The following is a 6604-nucleotide window of genomic DNA, read 5'->3' on the forward strand; positions in this document are numbered from 1 at the left end:
GATGGATATTTGGTGGTCATGTAATCACATCTCCTAATCAATAGAAAAGAAGCATAGCTTAGTGAAAAGAAAAGATCACTAGCTTGGGAGTCCGAGGCCAGGAGTTCTAATCCCGGCACTGCCACTTGTCAGCTGTGTGACCTTGGGCAAGTCACTTAACTTCTCTGGGCCTCAGTTACCTCATCTGTAAAATGGGGATTAAGACTGTAAGCCCCATGTGGGACAACCTGAAAACCTTGTATCTATTCTAGTGCTTAGAAAGGTGCTTGGCACATAGTAAGGCACTTAACAAATACCATTATTATTATTTTAATGCTGCAAATAGTTTTCTATCACCGTGATTTAGTAGATTACCCAGCAAATGGGAAAACAGATTTTGGCATTCTTGAGGCAGTTTGCACAAATCTTTTCAGGAACATAATCTTCATGCAAAGCATGGTTTTTCTTTTTTTTTTTGTCAAGAGCATTTTTTTTCAACCTCCAAGTAACAAAAGCAAACCACTTGGAGGTTGAATTGACACTCTCAGCTGCAACTGATAAAAGGGCAAACTTCAAATGCCTTTATAGTATTGGGTGCTCTCAAGGTTCCTTTAGGCAGCTGTTTTTCCCACTGTTATCTTATTTCTCCCAAAGTCAGTATCATCTTCACTTGGGCACATTCCTCTTTCTGTTCCAAGCACCGAACAGAGACAAGAACTGCTCACAGTCATGAAATCAGATCACCACCCTACTCTGATACATCCTATAGAAAGAGGTCATTTGGCCTTTATTAGTTTATAACTAGTTGCTCCCCTGTATACAGAAAAATCAAGCCATCAGTGAGTTCAGATTAGGCTGTTTGTACGTGTTTATGACTCTTGGTTTGGACTATTCAGCCTCATCATAAATACACAGTTACTCTGACCCCTAACAATAACAACTACCTTGGCCTCAGGAAGAGCTAAACCACACGTAAAAACACAGAGTCCCACTTTTCTGAATCATCATTGCCGAGGAAAATTCACATATTTCAGGTCTCTGGGAAGCTCCCAAGACATGGAAATTACCCACATGCCAGGGGAAATCCTACATAGAGAGCCTCCAGTAACTTGGACATAATCTAGGCTGGGGCTTTCCTGCTAGTGCTGAAAGTGGCCTCACTGGCAGGATGAGAACCCACTGGCCAATGCTCTTGCAGGGCCCTTGCCATGGGCAAACGTCTGGTCAGTAGAAAATGAGAAGCACTGTGGTCCGGTGGTTACAGTTTGGGCCTGGGAGTTTGAGGACCTCAGTTCTAATCCTGGCTCCACCACTTGTCTGCAGTCACTTCACTTCTCTTTGCCTCAGTTACCTCATCTGTAAAGGACATGCACTGTGTCCAATCTGATTATCTTGTCTCTACCCCAATGCTTAGGACAGTGCTTGGTACATAGCAATAGCAAGCGCTTAACGAATACCATTAAATAACAAATGAACAAAAAAAAAAACCCTACACACTTCAACTGTAGGCTAATGATCATTATAATAATTGCGGTATTTAAGTGCTTTCTCTGTCTTTAGCACTGGGGTAAATGAAATCATATCAGGCACAGTCCAGTCCCACATGGGGCAGATAGTCTAAGGGGAAGAGAGAAAGCAGGTATTTAACCCCTAATTTAGAGATGAGGAAACAGAAAAGTACAGTGACTTGCCTAAGGTCACACAAAACACAAATGGCAGATCTCGGATTCGAACGTGGGTCCCCTGACTTTTGAAGGCAGGCCCTTCCCACCTCATCCAACACCCTGTTCGGGAGGGAAATCTCATGAATTTTTTTTTTTGGTCCAAATAATTTACTACCTTCAGAAACCTAGCTCCGTAATGGAGAATGTCCCACTAGTGCAAGCTCCTTGTAGGCAGGGATGATGTCCACCAACTGTGTTATACTCTCTCAAGTGCTTTGTACAGTGCTCTGCACATGGTAAGCATTCACTATATACCATTGTTTGATGGACTGATGGTGAGAGGAATCTCTGCCAGAGTATAATCTGAGAGTAGCGGGAATGAATGTCCCTTGGGAAGATTTATCTTTATTCATTGTTGCATTTATTGAGTGCTTACTGTGTGCAGAGAACTGTACTAAGTGCTTGGGAGAGTACAATACAACAATAAATGGCCACATTCCCTGCCCACAACAAGCTTACAGTCTGGTTGGTGGGGAGACAGACATCACTACAAATAAATAAATGGCAGATATGTACATAAGTGCTATGGGTCTGGGAGTGGGGAAGAACAAAGGGAGCAAGTCAGGGCGAGAGAAGGGAGTGGGAGTTAGGCATTTATCTTGAAGGTCACCAGATGTTGAGACTATTTCATCAGGATTTCAGAAAGCAAAATTTCAAGAAAGATGAAGAAATGCCAGTGGATCAAGGGTTACCTCTCAGGTTGCAATGTTGGAGCAAATGGCAATGGTATGTACAAGGAGCTAAGGACTCAGGACCCTGCTAAACCCATTTGATCAGGCCTGGTGACTTGGCATAGGGGAAGAGGGGGTGTCTACTGAAATGTCCCCTAAATTGTCACTTGGGCCATTTCTACAAGGAAGGGGGCTTGATCTCTCTGTCTTTTCCCACTCTCATTTAGGGCTCTTCACTTCTCACTATGACCATCATCCCGAAAGCTGTTATCTACAGCCTGGAAGTGAGCCAGCACCGGTGCCACTTTGTGAGCCAAGTGTCAGGATACGGTGTGGGGCTTTACGTCTTAGAACTTGCCCTGCTCCGGAGATAGTTGAGCCAGGGGCCCTTGTGAACCAGGGTTCAATTCCTACCACCTTCACTGGGGTCTGGAATCTCAAAAGGTTCAGGCGGCAAGTTTCCTGGTGTTGACAGGCCAGCAGAGGCTGGGGATTCTTTCAGCAAAATAGCTGATTCTGGAGGAGGAGGAGGAGGAGGGGTTGACTTTGGTTAGCCTAAAGGCTGAATTAGCTGGATCTCTCCTGGTGGAACATACTGTTCTCATTCCTTCTACTGAGGGATGAGCAGCGTGGCTCAGTGGAAAGAGCATGGGCTTGGGAGTCAGAGGTCATGGGTTCTAATCCTGGCAAGTCACTTAACTTCTCTGTGCCTCAGTTACCTCATCTGTAGAATGGGGATTAAGATTGTGCGCCCCACATGGGATAGCCTGATCACCTTGTATCCCCCTGGCTCTTACAGTGGTGCTTTGCACATAGTAAGTGCTTAACAAATACCATTATTATTATTATTATCAGGGTGTTTGGGTTCATCTCTGGGTCTCATATTTAGAGGGGAGTTTGGAGGAAAAGCCTCGAAGGCAAGCCATGCATGACCAGTGGAAGCAGCTTGGCATTGAGGGTAGAGCACAGGCTTGGGAGTTGGAAGGTCATGGGTTCTAATCCTGATCTGCCACTAGTCTGCTGTGTGACCTTGGGCAAGTCACTTCACTTCTCCGGGCCTCAGTTACCTCATCTGTAAAATAGGGATTGAGACTGTGAGCCTCACGTGGAACAGGGACTGTGTCCAACTCTATTTGCTGATATCTACCCCAGAGCTCCCCTCTCAGGATCGCACCTGGAAAGTTTCCAGTACTCTACCAGTCTCAGCTATGGGAGGGAGAGTCAAGCAGAGGCCTACCCATTCCATTCCTAGCTGGGCTAGTGGTTAGTGAGTGGAAGGCAGTCTGCTATAAGTCAAAACCCACCCATGCTGAGCAGCATCATCAGGGAAGAGAGTTGAGGGCGGAGACTCAAGTTGACTGTGCGGAAGGAGGCAATGGTAAACAACTTCCATATTTTTACCAAGAAAACTCTATGGATACACTACCAAAATGATTACAGATGGAGAGCGGGGTGTTCTGGGAGAGATGTGTCGCTATGGGTTGGAAATGACTCGACAGCATAAGACAAGACCCCAGAGCTTAAGCCCTTAATAAATACCACAATTATCATTATTAATCTTATCCAGCGTGAGAGCATTTGAGCAACTCAAAGCAATCTTTTCCCCCTGGGCAACCGAGGACCTGTGCCGAGGTCTCCAGCTTTAGTTTGCTGGACATTTTGGGACCTGGTTTATGTTGGCCATTTGCTGAACCCCGGAAGCCACTTAGCCTAAATTTGGGAGCCCACTCTTCCAGCCTCCATCCCTACTGGCTCCACTCTGAACAGAGACAGAAGGCCAGGTCTATTATGGTATTTCTTAAGCGCTTAATAAGTGTCAAGCACGGTTCTAAGCACTGGGGTAAGATACAAGCTAATCAGGTTGGACAGAGTTCCTGTCCCGCATAGGGCTCACAATCTCAATCCCCATTTTACAGATGAGATAACTGAAGCCCAGGGAAGTGAAGTGACTTGCCCAGGGTCACACAGCAGACAAGTGGCGGAGCCAGGATTAGAATATAGGTCCTTCTGACTTCCAGCCCTGGGCTTTTTCCACAAGGCAGTGCTGCTCTTCTGGATCCCTTATTGGACACAGATGAGGATTGGCTAAGGAGTGAAGTTGTCTTCGGGAAACAAGCATTCCTCCTCTGGCTAGGAAGAAGCTCAGCCCTACATTGTATCTGCTGGAAAGACTTTGAACCAGGCTCATATTTATCCTAGTCTGGTTTGTCCAGAACCTTGGGAGACCCAGGATGTGTCTCCCAGCACAGCACGACAGAGTGTTGACCAATAACCCACCCGTTGGACTACAGGATTCTCCGAAGTGGTTGGTGAATGCTGCAATGAAAATTATTGGGGGGTTTTTTTGTGTCTTGTGGGCAGCACCTTAAAAGAGTTGCCTCTGCAGTGCTATGAACACTGAATGCTAAAGGGGAGGAAGAAGGAAAGATGAATGGGAGAAATCTTGAAAGACTGACCACACAACTAATTGACTTGGACCAAAACGAGACCCAAAAATCATGCATTAAAATAGTTGCAGATATGTTTAGTTAAAATAAAACAGAATCTCAATATTTTGGCTGAGCTAAGTGGAAGTGTCAGACAGGGACTGCAAATCTGTGGCCAGAAACATTCCCAAATATTCACAAAACTATGTACATGGCACAGAACAAATGTGTGCTATGTTTTCACCCATGTTTAGAATTTCACATCAATACCACTCTGAAGATTTACAGAAACTGTGTCTGATTTCCTAATAACGTTTCTACAGCTACATCACTACCCTCCAAGTGTGTTTACTGCTTAAAAATAAACAGTGTAGACAGGAAACTGATGCAGAATAAACATGATCCTTATGTTTTACTCCTGCATTTCATAAGAGGTCAGTGCCTCAATGTGACTTTCTGCTCCAAACTGTCAGTAGTTTAGTTTAGCGAGTTTTTCCTCAACCTCACGTGACATCAAGGAATTAGGCAGATCCCAATTCAGTCTTAATTAGTTGTTTTTAGGGTAGGGGATGCATCATTTGCCTTGATAAGAAAGAGCCTTTTTTCTTCTTTAAGAGCATGTACAAAGTCTTCACACTGGTCATTTTCCTGCACTCTAGAGAAGCGTGCTCAAAGGAGGGGAGAAATGTGGACCTCTGAAGCTCGGGAAACTGAGATTCAAGCTCTGGTTGCAAGCCAGCCCAAACTAACAGACAGACAGACAACAAAAGGTAGCTACTGTACTCATTTATGCAGCTCAGTATCCAAATCATAAAGATGCCCTTTCAGATCTTTGTGTGATCTTGGGCAAGCCATTTCACTTCTCTGGGCCTCAGTTACCTCATCTGTAAAATGGAGATAAGAATACGAACCCCATGTGAGACATGGACTGTGTCCAGCCTGATTACCTTGTAGACTAACTTAGATCAGTATGTGACACATAGTAAGCGCTTATAAATACCATAATTAGATCTGACCATGCGTGATTCACCTTATTGAATAACAGAATAGTATTAATCACTACTACAATTTCAATTGTGCAGATTCAGTATTGATAGTAATTATATTGCCTGTTTACTTGTTTTGATGTCTGTCTCCTCCCCTTCTAGACTGTGAGCCCATTGTGGGCAGGTATTGTCTCTATTTGTTTTGGAATTGTACTCTCCCAAGTGCTTAGTACTGTGTTCTGCACACAGTAAGCGCTTGATAAATATGATTGAATGAATAAATATTGATCTAAATATTGATCTAAGTGTTGGCTCCAATCACCAACACTTCATCCAGTTGGTTTGTTTGAAAAACCTTTTGAATTTTTGTATTTGGTTGATCCTGTTTAAATGGTCTATTTTAAATTGTTAGCTCCAAGAAGGCAGGAACCAAATCTGCGAAATTTGCTCTGACCAGTACTTCTGGAGCTTTCTCTACAAATGGGCATTTGATACATCAGTCAATCAATGGCATTTATTGAGTACTTAACTGTGTGCAGAGCTCTGTATTAAGCACTAGAGAGAGTAAAATACAACAGAATTGCATTGTATATTTTGTGGTTGTCATTTAAGTGCCAAACCATCTTCTGCATCTTTTTTCTGCTTAAAAACTTATGGTATTTTTCTCTTGTATTGACAATGTTTGGCATTGCATTCCTAGACTCCTCCAAGTTCAGGAGCCTGTCCTTAGTGACGAAATAGGCAAGAGTCTGGGGAGATCCAGAGATGGAGAAAACCCATGCCCAGATATGTTGCACACACTTATGTTAACTTTTTCT

The 6604-nt window shown here is 43.9% G+C and overlaps 1 non-coding gene across 1 annotated transcript; it reads left to right on the forward strand.

Moving 5' to 3' along the window:
* Window positions 1-3530: 3530 nt before the first annotated feature.
* On the forward strand, window positions 3531-3668 carry LOC119932620. Its single transcript, XR_005452366.1, has one exon. It is a non-coding gene; the product is annotated as a small nucleolar RNA SNORA7 (small nucleolar RNA).
* Window positions 3669-6604: the final 2936 nt, after the last annotated feature.

This window comes from Tachyglossus aculeatus, chromosome 9 (assembly GCF_015852505.1).
Source record: "Tachyglossus aculeatus isolate mTacAcu1 chromosome 9, mTacAcu1.pri, whole genome shotgun sequence".
NCBI classification, from domain to species: Eukaryota; Metazoa; Chordata; class Mammalia; order Monotremata; family Tachyglossidae; genus Tachyglossus; species Tachyglossus aculeatus.